This window comes from Trachinotus anak, unplaced genomic scaffold (assembly GCF_046630095.1).
Source record: "Trachinotus anak isolate AG129_WGS33_773 ecotype Australia unplaced genomic scaffold, CSIRO_AGI_Tana_v1 ptg000026l, whole genome shotgun sequence".
NCBI classification, from domain to species: Eukaryota; Metazoa; Chordata; class Actinopteri; order Carangiformes; family Carangidae; genus Trachinotus; species Trachinotus anak.
In genome coordinates this window covers 1,796,224-1,823,778 of record NW_027273877.1, presented here as the reverse complement: position 1 = coordinate 1,823,778, position 27,555 = coordinate 1,796,224, and the positions used below count along the sequence as shown (strand labels likewise).

Below are 27,555 nucleotides of genomic sequence, written 5' to 3'. Positions count from 1 at the left end.
ACACATGCACACCGTGATCTCATATATATTCAAGGTAAATGGATTTACCTTGTCTGAGATATTTGCATTCTTTGTGCACCACCATGTTTTGTAGTGTGCACATTACAGCGATTCTAAAATATGAAAAAAAATGTCCTCTGGCTTTATCTTCCACTCTTCTCCTTTTGTCTAATTTGGCCGTGATGTCTTTGCGTTGTGCAAAAAAAAAAAAAAAACAAACCAGCAGTTTGGTCCAACTTCTGTCTGGACAGTGGGATAGAAACAGAGACAGGTAAACGCAGATTGTTATACAAGTTGTAAAGAAGCAGACATCTCCAACCTGTGCACGTTTGTGCAGCGTGCAGCACATCTCAGCCTTTAGAGACAGCACAGGAGCTTTGATGGAGCAGCCACAGGTTGAATCACCACTGTGTTACATTAGCACACAAAAGAGGTGTAAAATTATTTTTTTCCATGACAATGTTGCAGCATAAGACTTTGTTGTTGATTTGTGCTTTGAAGAATTTTTCTTTTTTTTACTTTAATGAAACCAATACCAGCACACAAACACTTTCAACTGTTAAGAGGAGTGTTTTTTGTTGGTTTTTTTCTTTCTTTTTTTTTTTGTTTTTTGCACCAGTGTGGTTGTAGTTGAGGCGGGGTGTCCACTGGGTTGGTGAAGTGGCTGGGGAGAGTGCAGGATAATTGGGGCTATGTTGTATCTAGTGTCTGTGGCACTTCAGCGCTGGGGGTCAGGGACCTGAAAACATTGGCTCAATAGTTACCAATCATTTCAAACCCCCGGCCGAAGAAAAGCATTGTGGGCCAGCTTTCTCTCTCCCTGTGGAGGTTGAAAGGGACAGTGAGGTTCACAGGCCTCTGTGTGTGTGTGTGTGTGTGTGTGTGTGTGTGTGTGTGTGTGTGCACTCTTTTGAAGGGAAAGAAGGGCTCAGGGGCTAGAAGCTTGAACAATTAGACCAATTTTACTCCACTCTAACTCCCTCCCTCTGTCTGTCTATCTCTCTCTCTCTCTCTCTCTCTCTCTCTCTCCGTCACACACACACACACACACACACACACACACACACACACACACACGATCTTTACCAAACAAAGATTCATGCTTTCACAGTCTCCCTCACCTTTCATTCAGCAGTATATATATATATATATATATATATTTAACTTCTTCTCCGCGTATGAGCGTTTCCAGTCACCCAGTCTCTGTCCTAAAATTAAAGACAACAGGATAATGTGCTCTTGGGAAATGTGCAAAATTGAAATTTAATGTTTTGGTTCATCTTTAAGCGAAGCATTTTATCACCACAAACAGCAATAAAGAGAATTTCAAAGCCATTTTGCCCCACGTTCAGTTTGTGAGGCGTTTTATTTTCGCTCCTAGGCAGGTGTTTACCAAGGACCTATCCCCCGCCCGCCTCCACCCCAACTTGCTCTTCCTCTTCCTCTGCATAACATTGTGGCCACAGATTGTGTGGAATGCAATTAGAGTGCCTAAATTAAGTAGTAATGGAGAACCAGGTCTCCCTAACAGTGTTGCCCTGGCAACGAGCGCTCACAACACCGCCTCTAGTAGTTTTGCTACTTTATCTGCAAAATGCACAATTGAGCTTTAAACCAGCTCTCTGTCTGCAGGAGCCAGGCAGGCAGGGCGGAGGGCTGCAAGGAGGGAGGATAAAGGATGGGAGGGGAGAGCGGGAGAGGCAGGGGGGATGATTGGGAGTTGAGGAGGGGGGGGGGTTGAACAGCTGCGTACTCGGAAGTTTCTCTGCATCTTGTGATATTGCCGGCCGTCAAATATTTATTCCATAAACTGTCTAATGCAGGGTGATGCGCTCCTGTGTGCGGATGAGGGCCAGATTTCAAAGACCCCCTCAAAGGATGACGTGTGTTCGGCAGGCTTTGATTGCGCGGCTCCCCTCCAGTTGTAGCGCGACGTGACAGGGAGGAGAGAGGCTTCGCTTTGTAAACAGCCTGTAGTCGTGGGGGCCTTGTTGACTGATTTGACAAAAGCTCTGTGAATTGGAAAGGCGCAGTGGATTTTCATCATGAGCCGCAGATTTTAGGAAATGGGATTAAATGTGAATCAAGCAAAAGGTGCCATCACACCTGCAGACTTTGGTCTGAACGGCAGAGGCAAAGATCGCTTTGTTGCATTCTGATACTCACTCGTTCACGCTCCTCAATTTACAAGTGAACCAGGACTTGTAAAAAAGTTACATGGAATCTAGTGCTTGTTTCATCAAGGTGAGAGATTTGGCAGCAAAGTTGAAGAACTTCCTCTGTCTGTCAGCTTCCAGTCAACAGAAAAGAACTGGTATCCGATGACACGTCCGTCTGTCCCATAAAAACAACTGCATTATCTCCTGCAGCTGGAGCTCTTCTGGCTGTGTTGTGGTTAGCATCTAGTGCCACCTGATTTCTGCCTGGTTTAAGCCACATATTTAATCTTAAAGGTGAATGTGGGAGCAAACTAAAGAATGCTGTCTAACAAGAGGTCGACCCATCCTACTCACTGGCAGAGAAATTCTGATTCATCTTCCAGAAGATCTGAGCTGTTGCATTGCCTGTGTACATGACTTCTTATGAAAGGCTCATACAGTATATATAAAGACCTTTTTTGGACTATGGACTATGGAGTGCTGCTGAAACTCTGATTCATGCCCTCAGCAAATCCAGACTCGACTACTGCAATAGAATTCTTCATGGTTCATCCTATTGTCCCTAATAAACTTTAATATATCCAACGACCTTCACTACCACACTTCCTCCCACACTCTCCCACTTCCTCGTGATCTCTCTCCCCAAACACACCTGTGACCTCCTCCAGTCTTCAAGTGTTACTCAAAACTAAACTTTTTAAAACTGATTTTAATGTTAAACTTAAACTTAACCCAGCATCCGACTTTGAAGGATTTGGTTACTCTGAGTGTTTACCTGAAATCTGCTATATTTTTATTGGATCACTCAGAAAACAGTCAGCCAATCAGAAGGGAGGCTCTGAGTGTCTCTTCTGATTGGCTCACTAACCTGTTGTTATTAGAGCTCCAGAGAGAAGCCTGAGAGAGGAGATGTAAAACTAAATTGAGATGGTATTTGGTTCTTACAGTCATCAACACTTTGAATAAAACACAGAAGAAGAGTAAAATATGGGCCCTTTAAACTATGCACACACTAAGGCAGCTACATCTGTTTCCCTGTGACAACAACATGCTGTGTTCTGTCCCGTCCTGCTCAACATCATCACCTATATTATAATTTAATACAGCTGAACTGATGACTGTTCTTATTTACATGTTTTATCTGTTTCTGTCAGACAACTAAATACAAGCATAAACTCGTGATATGATCGCAGCTCTTAAATGCAAACCAGATGAGCAGAAATTCCTGAAGTGCTGCGCGAGACGTGATCAAATCACTGCTTTATTATGATGAGTTTGTGGCCAGTAATTTCAGACTGAACCACTCCAGAGGGTTTTATCATAAGCTCTGTTTTGGATATGAAAAATCCTGAGTTACTTTGGACATGAACAGTTTTAGATTTAGCTGGCTGAAGTGTGTGATCCCCTGTGTTTACCACGTTGTCCCGAGTAACCTGAGCCAACTGTTAAGACAATAAAGTATGGAGAATGATGCCATGTGTAAAAGAGTTAGTGTCTCCTAGTATGACACTTGCCCTGGTTTAATAGCTCTGGGGAAGGAGCATCAAATACTGTGTGCTGGTTAAGAGTGACAGACATGGAGAAAATATGACCTTTCATCTTCCCTGTGTGCAAACAGATAACAGGTCATCTTTCAACCGAGCATGCATGCGTGCTGCAAGTCAGGCTTTGTTGCAAACCAGCCTTAAGTGGAGATAACTGGGCCTCCTCACTGTCCTCAGGAAGTCGGTGCTGCAGATGTCAGCGTGATGTAATTTCATATATGCACGCGCATGCACGAACGTATGCAACTCCAGCGTATGCGCACAAACTGTTTGTTTTTCTTTTTACATTTTCACACAACAGCTGTGGGCGTTTAAAGATGACCATGCACCACAGGTTTTTAATTTGGATCCACACACACACACACACACACAGGAGTGGAGTGGAGCAGGACACACAGGTGCTGTGCAAACCTCTGACTGTAGCCGTGCCAAGAGGCCGTCCCGAACAGAGGCAGAGCAAACGTATGGCCCACACATGTTGCAATAGATTAGGACTCTTCCTACAAAACGCTCTCTCCACAGAAGACAAAATACATCTGAATCGACTCCATGTGTTTTCACTTGCCTGGAAACTATTTTTCTTTGGTGGTAATTTGTACTATAAAAAAAGAGGTTTGGCTAAACTACTGTCTCTGTTGAAAAATGACTGACCTCGCTTAGTTAGAGCAGCCAGGTGTGTTTTAGTGGAGCGTGAATGTTGCACGGGAATGTTTCAGGTTTTGAATGATTGGCTTCATCGGCTGTAAAATGATCTCCTCTTTCTCCCTGCTTCGAACTTGAACACCCGTAGACAACAAGCTGTGATCATTTAGAAAGTGGATGTTTTGTTTTTGGAAATTTGTCCAAAGTATGATTTACAACTGTATCACAGACGAATACTTTTTTCTGTTTCCACAAGGAATCATGTAACAGTTTAACAGGGTACATATGGGTGAATTTGTGCTCATCACTTAACAGGTAAGGTGACCAATGGGAAAAGCTCACTGGTGTTTTGCACTGAGAAATTATCACACCTTTACGAGCGCTGCAGAGGTGTGAATGATCAGACTGCTGTCCACAGTATGGGTGGCAAGGCTCGAGGTGGTATATAAGGCAAAGTGAGATGTCTAACAGTTAGCATCCCCGATGTTGTGACATCTCTGTGATGTTTTAGACATATAAATACACACCGCTCGCTATTTTGGTGCCTGCTCATCTGGCTAGGTGAGAAAGGGAAGGTAAGACGTCAGGAGAGGAGGAGGGAAGTGGAGGGAGAGAGGTGCTGGTGGGGATCTGAGAGGAGAAGCATGCTGTTTTTGGTGCTTGGATGCTGCAGGACGGCAGCCAGGAAATCTGGCCAAGGTGTGTTGTTGTGGTCCACCAGCGCAGCGATCGCGGGGGTCTGCTGGAGAGAACATCACACCGCTTCATCGCCATGGCAGCAGCCAGCCACAGAGGCCCTTGCCAAGATGCTTGGCCGGCAATCCCACAATCCTTTGGTGCGTGTCAGTGATGAAGGAAGAGGCCTCCAGTGCGCAGTGAGAGCTTTTGGAGCTCTATCAATTCAGGGTGGAGTGCTCCACCTTCTCTTTGTAATCGCAGTCAATACATGATTTGGATAAAATAACCTCAATCGCTGGTTAGCTTTCTTATAAATGCATTAAAGTTAGGCTCTGATCAATGATTGGCTGGAAGGCTGGTGATTAAGTGTGACAGGATCCATGTTACTGGTTTCTCTTGGTTTTGTTCATTGGTTTTTGTTGGATTTGGTCTTTGTATAGGATTTCTTGCCAGTAAAAACAATACAGAAAGTCACCAGCTTTTTCCTACGACTGAGGCAAAAGAATATAGAGCTGTCTTATCATTTTCTCTACAAAAAAAAGAAAGAAATACACACTTATTCACAGAGGAAGTCGAGACCGCTTTGCAGCGTCCACAGGTCAGAGCTTCGCTGGCGGAGCGAAGGAAAAGAAGCATCCTAACCATCCATTTACCGGCTCGTTGAGGTGACTCGGGCGGAGAAGTCAGACGACAGGCAGGAGGAGAGTGTGTTTATAGCATAATGTAATCCATTATGAGTGCTTTAACTAGGCCACCCTCACAGCCTTTTACATAGCCGCTAGCCCACAGTAGCTTTCCTCCTGCTGGCCTCTCTTCTCTTAATATAACAGATCAAAGTAAGAGGGATTTCTGGCCTTTTTTTTTTTTTTTTTTTTTTTTTTTTTTGTACCCTGAAGTCGACACAGTCCTTCTTTCACTTATTCTCTAGGTTAGTTAACATAAGAAAATAAGCATCTGGTTTGTTTTGAAAGAATCAAATGTTCTTTCGAGACAAACAGAGGCTAGAATCACAGTGCGGAGGATGAATCAGTAGTATCCTACAATTAATTTACAAATGAGAGTCAACATGTCGTTCTGAGCTCTCACCTCATGTGGAGGAGGTGTGAGGAGGCATCAGGAGGTGCAGCAAGGCTAGAAAAACAGCAAGAAGGAGGTGTGTGTGTGCAAGATGGACAGAATGTGTCGGCTCCTGCCGTCGGCCTGCCTCGTCGACGTTGACGTTGTGAGGAGTGTGAAACGCGCACATCACGGACAAACGCGGCTACACACTGAAAAGACAGCGGTCGTCAGGGTGCGAAGCATGACTCACACGTGGATGCGCGAGGACATACATGCCGGCCCACACGCCGAGAATCACACATGTAAACACATAGATTATATATGTGTGTCCAGAAATGTACATCCCCAGAGGGAACAGAGGAAAAAGTAACTTAAAGAACAGAAAGACCAAAAATCTAATGGAAAGTTGAAATTGACATTTGAAAGCTTCAATTTTCATCAATTTATTTTTATCCACAAACCCACCCCGAGCTTCACTTTTCCAATTTTTTGCACAAGAAGTCAAACTACTGACTTCCTACTTGCTCTTCAAAAAAACAAAATCCACCGAGACTTTTCATATTTGTTGAGTTCCGGTGACGTGCAGTGGTTTTGACATCGCTGTTGGTACCAAACGGCCTCTAATCGACTTTTAAAAGATCGGGGGGGGGGGGACAGAGAAGCGAGAAGACGGAAACGAGAGAGAAATGAGAAAGGGAAGGGAAATTTAGTTTATGAAGTTTGGAAATATAATTGCAGGCTGCTGAGGGAAGCAGCAAGAGAGGAAGTGCAGCAGACTCGAGTACATGTCCCTCACACACACACATACACACACACACGCACTAGTGGGGAGTGTGGATATGGCGCTCTCCTCTTTGGCCAGAGGCTGGTAAATAATGGATGTGTTGGTGGAAGCGCAGGCAGTTTGAAATGTAAATGTGACGGATGGAGAGTAGTGTGTGTATGCGCACGGCTGGATCATGGGTTTGTGTGTGTGTGTGTGTGTGATGCTGTCACTTGTGCCTGGGACTGGTTATGTGTCTAGAATGGTGATGGGCCGTCCTCCTTGAAGGGAAGAAGCAGAGGAAGCACAGAGGTGTGCGAGTCCTCAGAACAGCAAAGAGGAGTGGACACGGGGGAGATGCATGAGGGAAATACAGAAGGGAAGGAAGGAAGGAAGGAGGGTAAAACTGAAGAGGAGAAGAAGGAGGAACAGCCTAATTAGTTCTCCTTTGACCCAAGAAACCTTCGAGTACAGTCATGAGGTGGAACAGGATAAAGTATTGATGCTGTGTTGAATGATGTCAAGTGGAGGTGGGCTGGGTACTTGGAAGCTTTTACATATCCAGCAGCCACCATCCATCCTCTTGGATCACAGAAGAGGCTGAAATTTAGGCCCTGTAGCTCAGCCAGACTTAATTTATTCAGGTTGTAGTCACCCAAAGATTTCATTTTTAAAAACACACATTTTACACACACAAATGCAAACAAGTGGACTGGTCCAAGTCTGCATGCATTAATGTCAGGAAGCAGCTCCTGCAGGAAGCACTGGGTTGTCAGGCAATATAATTGTTGATCACACAGTCCACAGTTTGCATGTTGGTGTTGTTTCAGTGCAGCTCCGCTTTGGCTCTGAACTGAAGAAGTCACTTCATTTTTCCTTGTACTTGAAGAAGAAGCACAGGACTCAGTCTGAGCAGATCAGGACCACGTGCAGATGTGTGCTGCAGCTGTGTGCACTGAGGTTGTCACTGAACTGCAGCGATGCCACATATTGAATCAAGAGAGTTATTGGTCCCTGATGAACCGTTCAGCTCCCTGTGAGAGTGGCTGGTGTAAAAACTGCATCCCTGGTCTAATGCAGCGGTGGAGGTCAGCTCCAGCATATGGCTCAGTGTGTGTGTGTGTGTGTGTGTGTGTGTGTGTATGTGTGTGTGTGTGAGGGTAAGAGTGTGGCGAGTGGTGTGAGATGCCAGCTGGCCCAAACATGACAGAGACCGAGGATGGAGTGAATGAATACGAGACGAGAGAGGGAGGGTGGGATGGAGGGAGGGAGAAAGCTATGGAGATGGAGGAAAAGGAAGAAGAAGGGAGAAAGGAAGTGAGGCAAGGAGAAGGGAGGAGGAGAAGGATGGATGGATTGATGGAGGGAGGGAGGGACAGAGGGGGACAGAGATAGATGGAGAGAGGTGGGAAGGTGAAAAGCATGGAGGGAAACAAACGTGGAGAAACTGGCATCTGTTGCCCTCCCAACCCCCGCCGTCACCACTGTCACCACCAGCTCCCATTGGTGCGGCGTGTGTGTGTGTGTGTGTGTGTGTGTGTGTGTGTGTGTGTAGAGATAAGACAGAGGAAAAGGCCCAGATGGTCTGAGGGGAGAGTGACAAGTGGCTGTCAGGGGATTCAGACAGCCTGGCCCTCTGCTGCCCTGCTGGCACACACACACACACATACACACACACACACACACACACACACACCATCTCTTTGAAGGACCTTTGCCTCCTGTGGGGCACCTGTTCACCCTGGGCTGCATCTGTTTGTGGAGTAGTCACCCAATCTCTGGTGTCCTGCAGAAACAAGGATAGATATTTTTACACCCGTCACCTTTCAGCACAACTGTTTTTTTATTGTTTGTTTTTAAGTCCAAATCAAACTGGAAAAACTGCTTTTGCTGTGAAAAAAAAAAAAAAAAAGTTGGATATTTGGAGTTGGATTCATGTGTTAAATCAATGAGAATGACCTGTTTCTATTAAAAGTCTGAATAAATCTCTCGAACCTGAGTCCTGACGGCACCAGGGAACCCTGTCGTTTGTTTACCGTTCTCGGATGAATCTGATTCGCTGACCTTTATCATCTGCAGACATTTCAACTTGTCATGGCAGAGAAAGCACAGGTTGAACTTTTTCTCACTACACCAAGTGCATCAGGAGGAAAGACACACTACACACTCTCTCCCTTTTAGTAAATAAGCTTCAACAGTTCAACATTAACACAGTTATTCATCTGAATGAGGGATAAACAGCATTTTCTCATTCGACAATGATTGTTATCACCTTCTCCTGCCTCACTGCAGGAGAGATGCATTGTGGGCCTTCAGTCTACTTTCAGGTGGTGCCTTAAGTCCCATTCATCAGTAAACGTATCCAATAGCAACAACTTCTTATTGAAAGATGAATATGAATTAAACAGTTATCGATGTAAACAGCTTCATCTGAACACCACCTTGCTTTCCAATATTTGTGTCAGATTCTTTGTCCTACATTTCTCTCCCTGCCTCTCTCCAGTGTTTTAACTCTACATGTGTGCTGACCGACAGAGGGATTGTCACAACCAGTCAGAGTGTGTGTTATCTGTCACTTCAGAGCCATGGGACCCCATTTATTGGATAAAGCCTGAGGAAAGCCCAGACTGCCGGCCACTTTATATCTTTATGGGTCATACACTCATCTTTCCAAACACCCTTAATACGCTTTATCTCTCACACTCCCTCCTTCTCCTCTTTCTCTCGCTGGAAAGTGGACACATACACACACACACACACACACACACACACACACACACACTCTTAACTCGGTTGCCCTTGATTTGTATGATCCTGTGATTCCTTTTTTTTCTGTCTTTCCCAGGGAATTTCCTGCCCGTCCTTTCTGAAATGAGAGGAAATGAGGATGGGACTTTGGGCTCTGAGGCCGCGACCCTCGTAGTCCCACAGCAAGGCTCCCTGGGATATGTAGGCGCCTCCGGACTTGGGGACACCGGGGGGTCTCCCTCATCGGGAACGTTGGCGTGTGAGTGTGTGAAAGAAAAAGAGCAAAAAAGGGGAAAATTAACAAGAGAAATTGGGTGTGAGGAGAGAGGAGGAAGGAGATGTGTGCGAGAGAGAGAGAGTGTGTGGAAGTGTGTGTGAAACTGTGTGTGAGTTAGAAAAAGAGCAAGTGTGTGTGAGGGACAGCTCGTCCTTCAGGCTCACCTCGCCCGCCCCCCCACCCCCACAGGGGTCTTTCTTCTCGGCAGCAGCGGCGGCGTTTTACTGGCCCCGGCTGACGGCCATGAAATGGCAAGAAATTTACTGCTGTGGAGCTTATGGATCTGAAGGCAGAGTGAGGACATCATCTCTCTTTCACTGTCTCTCCTCCTCCTTTCTTCTCTTCATGAATCCCTCTCACACCTCCATCATCCCTCCTTCCCTCCCAGCTGCCTTTGCTTCCCATCAGTCCTCTCCTTCTTTCCATTTTACTGCCTTCCCCCCATCCTTTTTTCTGTTCTGTCCTCTTCCTCTTATTTCTCTTTCTTTGTCATTCCTTTCTTCCTTTTACTTTATCTTCCTCCATCCTCCAAGTGTTTTTTCTCTGAGTTAAATTACAAACATCAAATTTTTCCTCTGTATTAAGTAACAGAAGCACAGACACCTTCAGATAATGGAACCACCCAATATGTTTTATAGGCAACAAAGTCTGAATTATTTCATCTTTGTTTCTGAGAAATAATGGTGGGTGGCTCTAAATACTACAATACCCATGATCCTCGGTGGCCATTCTTATTGAGAAACAGCCAGTCAGAGGCAAATTCAAATTCAAAATGCTTCATTTATTGAGAAAGTTGCTGAGTTTTATCACAAAAGTGAAGTGAACTGATTTCAGCTGCAGACTTTTTTCAATTTTCTCATTTTTCCCTGATTTTCCTTCTGCTCTCATCCCTCCGTACTTCCATTTTTACACATTTTTACTTCCATCCTCCCTTTTACTTTCTTCCTCCATCTCTCCCTGTGCACCTGATTCACTCCATAGCTCCATTCCTCCTCACAGTGTAAGAGTCCTTTACTGAAATGCTTGTATTTCCTTCAGGTAAAAGGTCCTGATAAGACAAAAAAATTAATTTATAATACAAAGGTGTACGTAAGAGTCAAGAACTTCACTTTAAATAATAAAAAGCCCAGTTTTAATGTGTAACTGTGAATTATTCCAATCAGCTTCAAACTGAGGCTTAAAACAGGTAACAAATAATAGAACTTCATTACCCAGAAATCCTATTAACCTGGCATCAAACGCTCCTATTTGCCATTGTGTACGGGGGGGTGTGAAAAGGCCACTCAAACCATGACAGTTTTGGTCTGTCGTACAGTAACAACTGTAAGTAAAGCTTTAGGTGGTGTGTGTGTGTGTGTGTGTGTGTGTCTGCTCTACCATCCACAGCCAGAGAGCCTTGCAGCGTTGGGGAGTAGGAGGGGAATATAAAAGGATTAGCAGTTCCAAATTAATACTTGGAGAATTGTTCTTGCAGTAATGTATTCATGTTGCATCTACAAGCACCTTTACACAGCCAGTTAATCATATTCATGTACAGTATGTATGAAAAAAAAAATTAGATATATTCTATTTATTTACATCATTTCATTGCAAGTCTAAATATGAGTGAGCTGTGTTACCTCACACTGAGTGTTTCTGGGTATATTCTGCATTACAGCACAACTGAGCAGACATACAAGCTAAACTTCTGTTTCCCAGACTGATTCTCATATTTTCTGACGTCGGGAAGGAAAGCAGCGGGTCGCAGCAAAATGTCAGACTTCTACGGGTTTGTCACATTTTAGGGATGCAGCTCACACTCTCATCCAGAGCAGCTTTGTGAGCAGTTTATGGAGGAAACCCAGCACTGACACAGATAAGCTCAGGTCGTATTTTCTGTGTTTCTGGGCCAGTTTGTTTTTGACTTCACTGCTCAGACGCTGCAGAAGAAGGGGACGCTGCAACATTGTGAGGAGAGAAGTCACATGATCAGATCAGAGCTTATTTGGAAATGAGAAAACAAATGCATCCATTACAGTTACTGTGTTACCCAACATGTGAGTTGTGAGGATGCCTTAGACTTTGCAGACAACCTGTAATCATGATTGCACATATTTTCTCTATGCAGTAAGACACTATTAATGACTTACTCCTTAAAAACTTGACTTGGGGTGAGACTTAGGTTTAGACCTGGTAAAAACTGTAAAATAAACCAAAGACTAAAAACAAATGCAAAAGCATCAGACAGACTTAGTAGTCACGGTAACAAATAAGACTATTAACATCATTTTGAAAGGAAAATGTTCAAATTCAAACCCATTTTAGCTAATAAAACTTAAAACTTGATTTAAACTCATCCTCAGACTCATCTCGAACAACTTAAAATGCATAATAATAGATTTTACTTTGTTCACTTTTTGGATTTGCCACTGATTAAGTGGTGAAGAATATCTGGAGGTTTGTTTACAACCTCTCTGCTGAAGAATAAACTTTGATTTCTGGCTCAGAATCATAAGACCTGACAGAGTCAGATGCAAAATACCCTGATGATTTTCCAGTGTGAGAATCACTGCTTAAAATAAAAAAGGAAGAAAGTGTATCTGCTTGTGTGTGTGTGTGTGTGTCTGTGTGTCTGTGTGTGTGTGTGTGTGTGTGTGTGTGTGTGTCTGTGTGTGTGTGTGTGTGTGTGTGTGTGTGTGTGTGTGTCAGTACAGTCTCCAGCATGTCAGCCGTGAAAGGCCGCTACACGCTGTTTGAGCTCTCCTGAGTGAGAGAAGTGTGACAAACAGCTCAACAGGCTTTGGCATGCCAGCTGTCCAGAGGGGACACACACACACACACACACACACACACACACACACACACGCATGCATCCATTCACGTGCACGTGTAGGCATAGGAATGGTTGCACATGCACAAACACACACACACATATATATTAACACGACATAAAACACACACACCCGGCTGCCAAGTGTGGCGCGGTAATCTTTAGTAATTCCAGGGGTCCTGGGGACAGAGCATCTGAACAGTGCCAACGGCCACACAACATCAGAGCCTCGGCGCCCTGCCTTCCCACAATCCCCCTCTCCATGGGCAGCCAATCCACTGTCGGACAGGAAAAATTGACTTTTCTGGCGGCGCTTCACCATTTGAGTTCTTAGAAAGGATGCTGCTGCTGGAGGGAGCGGGGGGGAAGAGTGACAGAGAAACCAGTTGGCTGAATGTTGCCATGGCTCGCTGCTTTCTGATCGCCATGGCAATTTTTTTTTTTGATCAACAACCATTAATAATGTGTAAAGCTGTTCATTAGGGCTGTGACTACTCATTTTCAGCATTTCTTTTCAAAGCCTCAGCTGAACCAAAACTTCACTCATTGTCATTTTAATCTTATAGTTAGATGAGGACAAACATGTTTCCATGTGCACCTTCTTCCACAGACTTGTCAGCATTGGTTTTTCTCTCCTCTCTGATCTAAAGGGCAACAAACAGCATTAGTAATCACATTTTCCTGCATGGTGAGAAGCGAACATGAAACATTACTAAGCAATGTCAGCTTTCAAAGCCTCTGCAGGAGTCGTGATTCACTTGCAAATCTACCATTTAACCTGATTAAAATAATTTGCGCACAGTGTGTGCATCCATGTCCTGTTTCCAAAACCTAGAGATCAGATCGAGTTCATATACAGGGTTGTTGTTTTTTTTTTACCCCCCCAGGAATTAATTATGGGGTTTCTGCACTGCACTTGGCCAATGAAATAATTCTTCTTTGAAACACTGGTTGTTGATAGTATAAAAACCTCATATGTGTCTGTAACTTTCCATATGTTGTCTCCTGTAGACCACAGCAAAGATGGTGTCACTGCGTTCTATGTACGCTGCTGTCGAACAACGAAAAACATCACGGACCGAGCAGGTACCTTGATTTAACTTTATGCTGTGTGATACTTACTTTATTTATACTGCCAACCAACTGCAGGTAACCATGGATGATTGACAGATACGAATACCTGCTTTGTATGATCCAAGTCACACAAGTTTTCCTTGAGCTGCCTCATCAGTTTTTAGATGATATTTCCTCACTGAATAAGTTAGTTTTTAACACTTTAGATGGAGCCTGTGTGAATTGATTTTTATTTCTATCAGGAAGAATATGTTATTTCTTCTTTGAAAAGTCTGACTTTAAAGCTACTACACGTAGCTTTATTGTCCATTTAATGATCTTTTTCGAGCTTTGAACATATAAAAACCAGCAGCTGCAGGGAATCTATACAATAATGTGCAAAAGCAATGATATTTCTTAGAAAGTCATTAGTGATGGAAAGTAAATGGGTTAAATGTGCAGTGTGTAGCGTGATCATTAAAAATGCAGCACAGAAAACCCCATTCAAAAGGAAGCTGAACCCGGTCATATTTTTGTTTACATTTGCTTTAATTGCAGATTGGCTGCAGTCGCCCGTTGCCTCGGCCTCAGGCTGGACACCGATTCAAGGTTGACAGCTCATCAAGTTGAGTGACAAGTGCTGGGGTGGGAACTCGACCAAATGAGGGGAAGGAGAGAAGGTAGGCCCAGTAAAAACACCTCGCTGGCTCCGGGCGAAAAGCAGCATATTGCAGCTGGAAATCGCCTTCACCTCCTTCTGCTGGGTCATGAATCTCGCTGAGCACCTGAAAAACTGTCATCTTTTAATTTAAGTTAACAAATTGCAGTGAAGGTTGGTTAGGTTTTCATGTAAGAAGAGTTTCCCCTCCTTTCTTTTCTCTGAGGTGCTGGAAAGCGTGAGCTGTGGGTGGTCAGTTAGTGAAGCCATCAGTTGTAGGAGGGGGGGGGGGGGGGGGGGGGGGTTCAGGCACCCACCTTCCACACCTCCACATCGCCTGTGGGGTGAACCTCAGCTGTTCTTCCCTTCCCTTCCTCCCCCCTGACCTTCCTCCTCCTTCCTCCACTCCTGCTTGTTTCATCCCTCTCTCCTTTCAGCAGTCGGAGAGGAGCTGCTGCTGGTGGTGGTGGTGGTGGAGGTGGTGGAGGGCTCAGGGCTGGGGGGGGGGCCTGTCAGGAAAGGAGTGAAATGTGTGTATATGTGTGTGTGTGTGTGTGTGTGTGTTTGTGTGTACAGCTGAGGGAGGGGTCGATATGATGAGGCTTCAGTGTTGTCAAGATGGATTAGCTGAATGACTTTGAGGGGTTTGTTCTCTTGTCTTTGAGCACACAGCCAACTCACTGTACTCTCTTCCTCTCCCTCCCCGTCTTTCCCTCCAAATCTTCATGTCTCCCTCTCAATATCTGTCTCTGTCCTCTCCTGTTTTCTCATAGGATACCTCATTAACGCTCTGCAGCATCAGTCTCCCAATCCCAACACGCACACCTGCCCCAAAACATCCATTCAGCTACTTTGGGATAACAAAAATTGACTGATTTATTTCTGCAAAAATGGAGATACGGTTTCATAAATGTATATTTGGATTTGTTTTTCTTACTTGCTGCACTTTCTGTCACTTTACCACCCATTTCCCCTTTTTCCCCGTTTCTCCCTTTCTCATTCAAAATTGTGATATTGTTCTATTTTTAAGCCAGTTAGGTTTGTTTGTGGCCTATTCAGAGGAAATATGGGAGCATCTTTGTCTTTTTTCTTGGTTTTGCTGTGATGTTATTAAAGGTACTATGTGTCGCATTTTCAAACATCAATATATCATTGTCTAATTAACTGTTGTACCAAGGGATAATTATCTTAAACAGATGAAGCCACAGTCAAGATGATTTGTTGCCTCTGTCTTACACCGGTGGTATTGTTAGTGCTAGTCTTTGTTTATTTGAAACCACATTTCCCATGATTCTTGTGGCTTGCTCTGACAGGATTATCCTGTTTCTTTTGGCTTTATTCAAGGTGCCATAAAGCATTTTTATTTGTATCCCCAAAGTGGAAAAGGTTGGTGAATGGTCCAGTGTCTGTTTTCCACACAAAAATCATGAAAACACAAAAGAACATCCACTGCACAGTCTCTTAGAAACACCACCTCCATATCTTCAGTTCACATCTTCATTTCCCCCAAAGAGGAAATTCCTTTTGGGGTAAGGCAACACAAAACAATAAAAACACAATAAAACAATAGAAGATGTTAAAACATATGAGTTTTATAAAGTACAGACAGCACAAAAAACAATACAGTCCATGTGACAAAAACCTGCATTCAATAAGCATAAGGAGGAGATAAATTACACCGAAACCAAGAAAGCAGTTTAGGCTACAAATTGTGTTTTTCGCCCACAATATAAATGCAAAGTTGATGTGGTTACATTGAATTTTCAGAGTTGTATCTTTGAGGAGAAGCGAGGTTAGCTCGGATTCACTGACACACATTTTACTCTGTTATTTATTGGTTATAAAACCTGTGGAAGGTAAACCCTGACCAGGATCATTCACAAAACTCAACCACATGTTTATTATTGTAACCATGACGATGAAGGTCCAGGGAGTAGTATGGAGTAGTGATTTTAACCCGGACTGTGATGTTTTCCCAAATCGAAAGTTGCTTTTGTGCCCAAACCCAAAAAAAACGTAACATCACAAAACAGATTTATTTCAGAAGTGACTTGATGTGACATGATATCGTCCTGCTGATAGAAAACACAGACAGTTTGGACAACACACATACTATGTTGTGTAATTTGGAGAAGTTGTTATTAGATCTTTTTGCAACACGTTGCAACTGCATCACATTTCCACCTTTTTTTTTCCTTATGCAGGCAAAATATCCAGATGCTGTTAATGCCAGGTGGGACTGTGGTTTTACTGCAGATTCCCACTCTGTGCAGTCACTGAAGGTCCAGCACAAATATATAACAGATCCTGTCAATGCTAAAAAGCATTTAACCTCTGCAGCCTTTATCATCTTATTGCTGCAGAGTTTAAGTTCTTACACCTCTCATCTCCGTCCACCTCTCTCCCTTTAGCCACGAGGAGGTGGAAGGGATGTTTTTCTGAAGTCAACAGCCACGTCTTTAGTTTTCAGAAAGTAAATATCAGCCTCTGTCTTTCCTCTCTTCTCGTTTGTGCTCCTTTGACATATTTCTTTCTTCCTCTCTTCTCCTGCGCTCCTCTTCCTCTGCCTCCTCCTTCCCCTCCTCCCTCTCGCTCTCGTCCCTGCTTCCTCCTACCTCCCCGCCCGTCTCACAGTGTGTGATTGATGTTGCGAGGTAGCATTAACACTTCTCACGCTGCTAGTACATGGGGGAAGGGGGGGAGGTGGCGTAATGTACATGAACGATTGATTACCTTACTGCTACTAGCTGATGACTCCTCCAAAGATGGCTCCCCTTGAATCGATAAACAATGCTCTTTCTCTCTTGCCCCCCCACCCCCGCCACCTCCCCAAACTCTGTACCCATCTCTACCCCCTCCTCAATTCTCCAAATCAGAGACGAGGAGCTCATGCAGCAATTATGAAGCAATGGCACATTTGCATACGGAAAAATAATTAAAACAAACAAAGTGAGGCTGGGACCCCCTGGAGAGAGGAGCAGGGAGGAGGGGGAAGTGAATAATGTGGGCATAGAGAGAGGTTTAATTGCTCCACGCCGGGGTTGTGCCATTTATCTTCAACTCTCTTGCTCCACCACTATTTCATTTGTCACCTTAGTACAGATGAGAGTTTACGTAGGTGTTCTCAGGATATCTGTTTCAAGGTAAGCACCCAGACACACACACACACATATACACGCCCACACACAAATGCATTTTACTATCATCCTTTTAAGAGACAGGTACCGACGTTGTGCCGTCGGTGTGGAAAGATGACTCAGAGATCTCCAAAGTTAACTACATCCTTTCTCACTTGCACGCACGCACATCTTGTTGCTTTAGTTTATGGGTCTGTAAAGAGCTGTTGTATAAAAGAGTCCAGCTTTCAGAGAGAAACGTTCTCTCAGAAGCTGTCATTACGCTCCTGGAGCTTCCATACTCACTATTTAGTTTCTTCTCCCTGATGTGTGTGTGTGTGTGTGTGTGTGTGTATGGTTCTTCAGAGCAGGCTCCCCGCTGACGCCGCAGGGTGTGAGTCGTCACGCACCGAGGGCCGTCCGCTACGTTAGCGCCACGGTGGCTAAAAGTCCATTTTCAGCAGAGTGTTTGAAGCCAGAGGATGAAAGTCCCTGCTCTCTCTCTCTCTCTCTCTCTTCTGACGCCTCTGATGGACACTCAGTGGCCACTTCTTTAATTAAAGGCACAGTCTGCCGTCTTTTCCCTCACATGAAAGAGTATTGACCTGATGGAGGCTCTGGGGAGATAGGGACGACGCAAGAGTCACTGAAATCAGTTTGGAGTATGTGTCTTTTTGTGTGTGTGTGTGTGTGTGTGTGTGTGTGTGTGTGTGTGTGTGTGTATGTGTTCTGTATGTGCACCTAACGAAGTACGTTTTAGCTAAGGAGCCAGTTAGAGGGAGCATGTGGCCAGAATCAACACTAATGTGAATCCAGTGTAAATTCTGTGCAGTTGTAGTTTAACTGGTGTTTCATTCATAAAGGTCTGGTATCAGGCGCTTGATCACAGCTCACTGCAGTGTCTCCATCATGGCTGAGGAAGATCTGACACCATTGGTTGTTTGAGCAAGCACTCAAAACAACCTATTTTCTCTTGTGAGCCTGTGAATAACGACTGTCCTTTCTAAGAAGCATTGTTATGGTGCTGCAAAGCCTCTTAGGGTGGAGCTCAGGATGAACAGTTTGGTGTACAAAGCATCTGATTTGACACAGGAAACCACTGTTCGCACTCTGTCTTTAAACCATGACCGCGATCTGGTCCTGTCCTAAACTAAGTAGCATTAACTGCCTAAATCTTAACTGTAGAGGTGGCAGACGAGAAAACAGTCAGTGCATTTTTAGAAGCCGCTGACAATGTTTCCCTAACAATAGTACAGCCAGATTAGGAAATGCTCGTATTGGAAGGCAGCGCCAAACAAACATCCCTCTCATTTTTTTGAGTGGAGCAACTCAGTTAAGTGGGGTTCCCAACGATGGGGACTCCGGAAACTCATCTGGTAAAAAAAGGCTCAATGTTTGTTGTCTGTTTGGGTGACCTACATGTTTGAGTTTGAGTCCCACTGGTCTGTTCAGGTTCAAAATTCTGGACCTTCTGAGGTGAACTTTAACCTGAAATCAGTTTGTTCCACCTGTTGGGATTATTATCTTTTCCTCTGCCCAATAACAGGCTGTTTATGTGAGGATCATGTGACTTGTTTTCAAACCTTTCTTCAGTTGTAATTGGGCGACATGCAGCTAAAAATGGGCCGATACAGAATAACAACATGCTGCAGGTGTTATCAAAGCCTTGAAAACATTCTTAGAAACAACAGTGGAAAGCAGCGTGCCACTTTGTAACTCACAACTATAAATATATATCATCAAATTAAAACGATGCTTCTTTTGTGCATGTATAGTAAAGCGATGCTGGTTGGTTTGTGAGCACAACAACAAAATTAGGTGATTTAACCAAAGCTGGCGTTAAACCCTACGTGGTGAGAGTGAGCTTGCATGTTTTTTTTCCTTCCTTTTTCAGATATTTGTAGTCTGCATTAACATGCTGCTAAAGCAGCCTGGTTCAGCCTCTGTGAGGAACTCGACATCATCCGAGCTGGCTGTGGCTGCGGGCGAAAACAACAAGACTTTAAAAGCACACTGTCGAAGAAGAAACGCTCTCAGTCTCTCAGAGCTCATTCTAATCGTGTGCTTCCTGTTTTTGTTGCTTTGTGCATTTGCTTGTGTGTGTGTGTGTGAGTGTGTGTAAATCCCTCGCTGATTGTGTGCTGTGCGACACTGCTGGGTGCTCTCTGTGTCTACTCACTGGATATCAGGCACCCAGGGATCCTCAGATGCAGGCATTACCAGTTAATGCACCTCTGAAGAGAGCATCCGCACTTAAGACAATTATTCCACAGATGGGTGTGTAGGTGTGTGTGCTGTGGGTGTGTGTTTCTGTGTGTGTGTGTGTGTGAGAGAGAGAGACAAAGAAAAAAGAGTGAGACAGACGAAGAGGATGGGAGAGGAAGAGCTTTCTATGCCTTCATGTAAAATTCGATCTGCGTTTCTTTTCCTCTCTGAACCAAAATCCGTTTTTCTCACCTCTCCTCTGGGTTCAAACCGTTTGAGGTTTATTTTCGGGACCTAGCAATCACACCTTTTTTGCAGTAAAGCTAGCAGCACACACACACACACACACACACACACACACACCTTTCTTGGCTATCTCAATTTGTAGAATCTGCAGGTACACGCTTGTATCTTCAGTCGCACCAGTTTTTTCTCGGAGCCAAAAGTGGAAAACCACCTTGACGCAGCTGCTGTGAACTTTGGTTTGAAGAATAAAAACTGGTCCAAAAATTCCTCTTCTAAGAGGTGTGACCTGTTCTGAGGGAAAAAGTAAAGCTTTGACACCAATGTCAGGTTAAAAGGTCAAAGGTCAAATGAAACTACGACTTCCATCAGAACTGAACTCAGGCTCCTTGGCCATAGAGATGTTCAGCAGCTGCACCCTGCAACTAACGTGCATGAAAGCACCCATCCTTTTTTTTTCTGCAGCATAAGCCCACAAACTCCTGCGTCATCCCAGTGCTCCGAGCAGCGATTTGATCTCATTAGGTCCCATCCCGGCTAACGTACCTTGACTGCTTCTCCTCTCTGTAGGGCAATGACTTTGAACTTAAATCTCTCAGTGACCAGAGCTGCTGCCATCATGGACAACCGCTGAACAACTGACTGTGCACAAATAATCTCCACTTCATACCAGCCTGGCACGACAACGCCCGACTCTGCTAATGTGTTGTCAGAGAAAACTAAAAGTCAGACTTCTCCTTTAAGTCTTGTGAAGTCAGTCAAGGATACATTTCCATAACTGTTGGCACAATAAGGTCTTATCCCGGGTAATGCACCTTAAGTTGTTTTGCAAATAATTTAGCCATGAAAGAGCTTAGCTAACAAGGTGATATTATGCGTGATGTTTTAGTCAATACCTCATCAAAACAATCTGTGAAAGCTGCACGTTGACCTCCAATATGGCTGCCATTTCTGTCACCCGAGGTCCCTGCCAGGATTATTCGTGCCAGATTTTATATTCAGTACATCCTGGTTTGAGAGTTTGCTCCACTCAGCTGTCCCACATGTCAGCAGCAGCACCTTTTCCCCTCCAGGGGACAGCAGGACGGACGCTAACAGATTGGACCCCCCCCATATGCCAGGCAGTCCCATCCTCTGATAAATAAACTGCTGGCTATTCTGACCTCTCTCTGCACCTAGCTCGGAGTGAACATGTGCTGCTGCTGGATGGGAAGAGCTCAGCATGAAGGGGGGGTGAGTTCCTCCTTCCTCTCTCTGTTCCCTCCACTCCCCTCGCTCACTCCCTTCCCGTCCTACCTCCACGTTCTCTCCCCTCCGCCGGAGTCAGCGGTCCATCTCGCGCCGCAGATTGCCTGTGACAGCCGCGCTATTTCAAGTCGGGGGTTTGAGCTAAATTGGAGTGAGCAATACCACCTGTGCCTGCTGAAGGGCCGCTCTGGTTCGCGCTGTTGCTCCACAGAGAGGAACCGGGAGGAGGGGGAGGGGTAGGGATGGGGAGGGCTGAGGGGGGGCAAAAAAGCTGCTACCTGCAACCATCAAAGCCTCTGTTTCACATGCAATCTGCCCAGCTGGCTCCCCTGTGAGGAGGGGTGAGCTCAGAGCAGAGCTGGATGTTTGCCTCTCTCTCTCTCTTTCCCCCTCTTACATCCTCTTTCTTCCTCTCCTACTCTCTGCACTCACCTCACTCTTTCTACAGGTGTGTATCCTCTTCACCTCCTCTTCACACTTCTTCTTCTTCTATTGATCTTTTTCACATTTTTTCCCAGCCCTTTCCACTGCTCCTTATAGGCCCCTTTACACTGCATACCCTAGATGAAAGATGACAGTCATGAAAGAAACGTGGTAAATACTTGGCCGTCAATCCAAAATGAAATGTCACACCTTGAGACGCATCCACTGACGGCTGATCAAATCTCAAATCCATCGAAACCAGGGATTGTGTTTGCATAGAGTCCTATCACTTATAGAAAGAGGCTGAGAAAATCAGCTTTCAGGCCCTTTAATTGACCTTTAATTCTTGAAGTTGCAAGTACATCCACAATATTTATGGATAATACGCCTACAAGTCAGAAACCGACACTGTCACAAGTGAACAGTCAAAATGCCCATAGTAGATGGAATTAGTGCATATCTTTGCTGAGTTGCTCCTTCAGATCAGCTGATAAGAGAACACTAGGGGTGGGGGCAGTGGGAGTTTAGGCTCTGTCCTCCTCCTCCTCCTCCTCCTCCTCCTCCTCTTCTTCTTCTTGGGCAGGATACAGTAGGCATCATTTAGTGGGGAGAGCGGGGGAAACAGCGAGGGGTTAGCCACGAGGTCGCCACACTTACTGCACGGCCGAGCTCATTTCCACTGCTGTCCACAGCTCGGGCTTCCCCTCCGAGAGAGAGAGAGAGAGAGAGAGAGAGAGAGAGAGAGAGAGAGGAGAAGTGCAGCCAGTGAAATGGCTCATTCACTTTCTGATCACAGCCCGCCACTCTCTCTCCCTCACACTTGCTGCACAAACACACACACACACACACATTCAGCCACACACACTGTCTTCATCGTGTGGTTATTTGGGATTTTCGTCCGTCGCTTCCCGAGTGTCATGAACAATCTCCTCAGCTCTGACAGTTCACTCTGTGATCGCCATCACTTACCAAACTCACCCGGTTTGATTCAAAACAAGATGTTTTTAGAGCTGTTAGTGCATCGTGTGTCTTGAGATCACAATAGTGAAAATAGTGGTACTTTTTTTTTTTTTAATCTGCAGATAAAAGCAGAACAAACCAGTTTTCAGACTCAATACCTAAAGATTTCTCATTGATATTAATCCCTTTCTCAAACTAATCTGATAAGCCACTAATGATATTTCAGAGCATAAGCAAGTCAAAACAGGCTGTCGCTGTCATAGACTGGAAGCCTGTTTCTTCACAGGAACACACACACACGCCTGCATCTTTTTCCCCTTCCACACACACACACACACACACACTTTCTCTCTCTTTCACCCACACTCACAGATTTATGTTCAGGCACCCCAGAAGGCACAGCAGTGCTGAACCACTCCGCTTTTGTTGACTTGTACCTCTGCCAGCTCCGGCGATGAAGATGTCCGATCAGCCAGACGGTCGAATACCTGAGATACAAAGCCTGTAACACGTGGGCTCACATTTGAGGCATTGAGCTAATGCTGCGTGCTACACAGAGCGTGAGTTCATTCATCAGAACGTGTGCTGAAAGTTGTGTCAGTCAAAACTCAATATGACATCACAGGATACAGAAATAATGTGCTGAGACAGCTTTGGGAAATTGGTGGGAATTGGTAGATGAATATGTGAATATGAATTTATATCCATGTATTTTTACATGATAGTTTCCATTGAATACCTGCATGCTACTTTCAGGAAATGTGTTTGCAAAAATAATAACAGGTTATAATGGCAAATAAACTACGGTCACGCTATGTTAGGATTAGGTTACTTCTAGGTTAGTAAAAGTGAACGTTAATTACAAATCCGTAATTGGATGTAAACTCTGTACACTAATAATCACTGGGTTACTTCTTCATATCATTGCAGATTCTAAACAAACAGGCAGAAAAGCATGAAAGAAAGTGAAAAAGCTTCTTTCATTGTTTTCCTCTTGCTTTTTTCTTTTGCATTATGTGTTAAGACGTCGTGCACACTGGACAAAACTCCCTCTGACCAGGCTCCTTCTCTCGGAGCTAAAAATCGCTCTCACTCCGATTGTAAACTTGTCTCCGATACAGTTTCCCTTTCGTGACCCCAGTGTCTCATCCAGGGATCAATACCACCACACACCACAGCCCTTTACTCACACTTCAGCCTGGCAGTAAGGGATTGCAGGGAGCCGGTGGGTCAATTGCCAGGCCCCCGGTCGGTTGATGGCCGTTCGTTAAAGAGCGGTCGACACGGCGGAGCTCGGTGTTAACGGTGTCAGCCCTGATACTCCCGCTGGGCCTCGCTCTCCTAATGACCAGCCAATCAATAGTCGTCTGCCCTCAGTACTGACCAATCAAATTGACATCTCTTGTTGACACATCGAGCTGGAGTGGAAGAGGAAGGTTCAGCTGTGTCAGTATATAATAGTGTCGCAGTTAGGTTGGGTTTTGTGATGCATTTACAGACACTAATAAAATATTATTGATCAATTGGTAACAACAAGGACATTAGCAGTTTCTATGCAGGATTTAAGGAAGGAGGGATTGGGTCTAACACGATGGCGTTATTTTTGTTTTTTTGTTGCAAACTGAGGATTTGAAGACGTCCAATTCAAATGAAAGGTTGTTTTTGAGTAATTATTAATGGCTCCTGGACTATTTTCTATGCAAAAAAACAAGTCTACATTGCCAGTCTGTATCAGTTTTTTGCTCTATTTTTTTTCTGTGACAAATTCACCTGTGTCTCTGCTGGTGAACTTGTTTTGTTTCCCTCTTTTCTCTTTTGGGGTGAGATATTTTTATCAGCTCCATGGGGTTTCTTTTCTCAACCGCACAGTTTGTATTTCTGCCTCTCTGCCTCTGTGCTCTTGTCAGCTTTTGGCATTTATTTGCAAATAAACCAAACCAAAACTATTTATATATAAATAAGGCCAGGAGCTGTTTGAAAGCAGTTATCATTGGGAAATGGCCCAATCTTGTTCCCTGTGACGCCTCAAAACGCCAATCCTCTCCTTAAATCTATCCATCTAGCCATCGCTGTGTGCTGCATCATGGTTTGATGTGTTTGTGTCGGGGGGGGGCAGGAAATCGGCAAGTCTTGGATGTGAAAGTGGATTCAGGCCACGTGGCGGCGGCTACACTGGAGCCTCAGTCCTCTGTGTCTGTCGCTGAGTCGCCCCGTCCATACATCTGTCCGGGCGCCCTCAAAGGGACGTTTGTCCCGTCACAAGGGTCATTCAGAACGCACACACAGATACAGAGATAAAGAAAGAAAGACACACACCCTCTTCTGACTGGACAAATGGACATTTGGTGACTCTGAGTGAGGCACTCCAGGACCACTTTAATCGCCTCGCACAATGAAAGTAGAGGACGTTGTTTTCAATGTAAAGATGGACAAAACAGACAGAGAGCAAAGCTTCTGTTGATCAGGTTTTATTGTTGAGGTGATTACAGTAGTATAAAGACAGTGGGTCATGCACAGAAACAGATTCAAATGCAGTGAACAGTCAGGAGCAGACATTATTAGGCTGAGATTTCTCATGTTTTGCAGACAGATTAATGCCATTTCTTACATGTAATGTATTGTCGCCATCCTGTAAACACCACGTATCTACACAACATCAGCTTTTCATGAGCTAAGAAAAATGACCTTTGTTACACAACATTTTTAAGATAATCCAATCATTTTGTTAGTTTAAAAAGTAAATGAATTTCCTCAGATCATACAGGAGCACTCTCTCCGGATTTGGAGATAGGTGGTTTCCACTGGACAGAGAAAACATGTAACATATCAGATTGTTTTTGCAACATCTGCTGCACAAGAGACCACTTCCACTTTACTCACAGTGAAGTGTTCTTGAATGCTAAAATGCTCTGGAGACAAAAATTATACTTTTCTCAATAGAGTTTGGAATATAAAAAACCTTCTTTCAAATATAGCAAAAATGTTATTTGGCATCAAGGCACATTTACACAACATGTCATCTACCTTGTCGCTGATCTATTCATGCCATATACTTTTGTTCATTCATAGAAACACTCATGTCAGCACATTATCACCATTTCTGTTATATTATGAGCACCGAACATCTCATTCTACAGCCTATAAGGTTAAAAAATTAAATGGTGCACATGATGTAGAAAATGTCTGGTTACACCTCAACTCTGGCAAAATACCTTATGAAACAGTATATTCGAGAGGAGCTGGCAATAGAGTATTTTCAGGAGGAGACGTGACAAAGTGACATCATGCTGAGGGGAAATGAGCACGAGCAGAGATATATTAAAAAAAAAATAAAAAAATCTACCGCCTCTGAGCTTCACTGACAAAAATGCTTTAGGTGCTGAGGATTATGGATTAATCTATAATAACTAGTGAAGGAAAAGAGAAAGGAAGAAAAAAAAGAAAAACAGTCTCCCGAGCCTCGAGTCTACCATACCACCACGAGAAATACTGCCTCATCATCTAATGTTCCCACTAATATTCCCAAATTGTATCGTTTAGACCTGTATCAGCGCCGCAGAATTAATCATCATTTCTCTGACACTGCCCGTCCCCAGAGTTCATTAAATAAACTATATCTCTCCCTCTAATTTCTACAAGTTGGCGAGATATTTCTTTATTTTTTTTCTTTTTGGTCCCTTCACCCAACCCCACCCTTCCATTCCTTGATAATCTGTTTATCCGTAAGTGTCACATTACATTTGCAAAGCAGCTGGGGGGACCACTGCCATCTTGTATGGAGGGGCTTGAGTGTGATTACCCGGCCTCATATTTGGCGCACACTCAGACTTGTCAAATCCTTTGATCTGAACTGTCTTCATAATCACTTCAAAAAGTCTTCCTGAGAGCGTGAGGGCTTTACAAATGGGCTTCCCACTTTCACAGGGCTGCACTCTTATTCTCTCTGAGTGTGTGTGTGTGTGTGTGTGTGTGTGTAGTGTGTGTCTGCATCTATGTCTGTTTTATTTCTACTTTTGGTGAAGTGTGATTGTCTTTTTTTCTCTGTGTGCACTTGTGCTCCTCCAGTTCGCTCTGACAAAGCAGATGAAAGAAAACAGCAGATAAAAACTAATTTCAATCACAAACTGGTCACATGAAAGAAGAATTATGAGAAGTAAACATGAACAGAAATCAATACATCTTGTGTTCAGTCATCGTGTGATACATAAGTACAAATACTTTCATGTTTGTATGTGTGTTCGTTTTATACGTTACACATAAAGTTGTTCAGGGTGCTCCCAAATCCATACTACTGTCCATACTAATAGATAAGTATCAGGTGGACCAAACTCCCATTAATAGACGTATGAATTTAAGGAAGAAAGGAAAAAGGAGGCACTGTCCTCCTTACATCTATCATCAGGGTGTTGGAGGATTTTTTATTCTTATCATCCATCCATGCATTAAGAAGAAGAGCACATCATTATCAGTTAGGACACAGGAAATAAATAAATTCCATAGGAAATAAGGCCACAAAACTGCAACTCTGGTACACTACCTCCTATTAAATTTAAATATACATGTAATACATATGTTCTGTTGCTCGCTGTGCATTATTTTATTTCAGTGTCTTATGGAACAACGACATATACACTGGATGTCATGTGACACTGCAGCTGGTGGTGATGGTGTAAAATGAAGATAGTTCCTAAGTGTCCTGACTCAATTTACTGCAGAGTGAACCTCTGAGTGGCTGTTTAATGTTGAACAGCTGTGGCTCCTCCATCCTCTTGCACTGTGATACAGTCGTGAACGTCAAGTCTTTGTTTTTTTAACATAAGTATATTTTCCTAACCATTTTTAAATGAAATTTTAAGGCAGGACTTTTACTTGAAATTGAGTGTTTTTACACAGTAGCACAGTAGTAAGTAATGACATTAACGACGGCTCTGTTCCATTCAAGTGTCCCAGTAAGATGGTGAGGCAGCGTT

General features: G+C 44.0%; 1 long non-coding RNA gene across 1 annotated transcript in view; it reads left to right on the top strand.

Annotated features, from left to right (window-relative positions):
* The window catches only part of LOC139609895 (uncharacterized), a 118,290-nt gene extending 107,820 nt beyond the window's left edge, over window positions 1-10,470 (top strand). Inside the window, exon 4 of the long non-coding RNA XR_011685395.1 lies at window positions 9,691-10,470. This is a non-coding gene — a long non-coding RNA (uncharacterized lncRNA). The remainder of the gene's footprint in view (window positions 1-9,690) is intronic.
* Window positions 10,471-27,555: the final 17,085 nt, after the last annotated feature.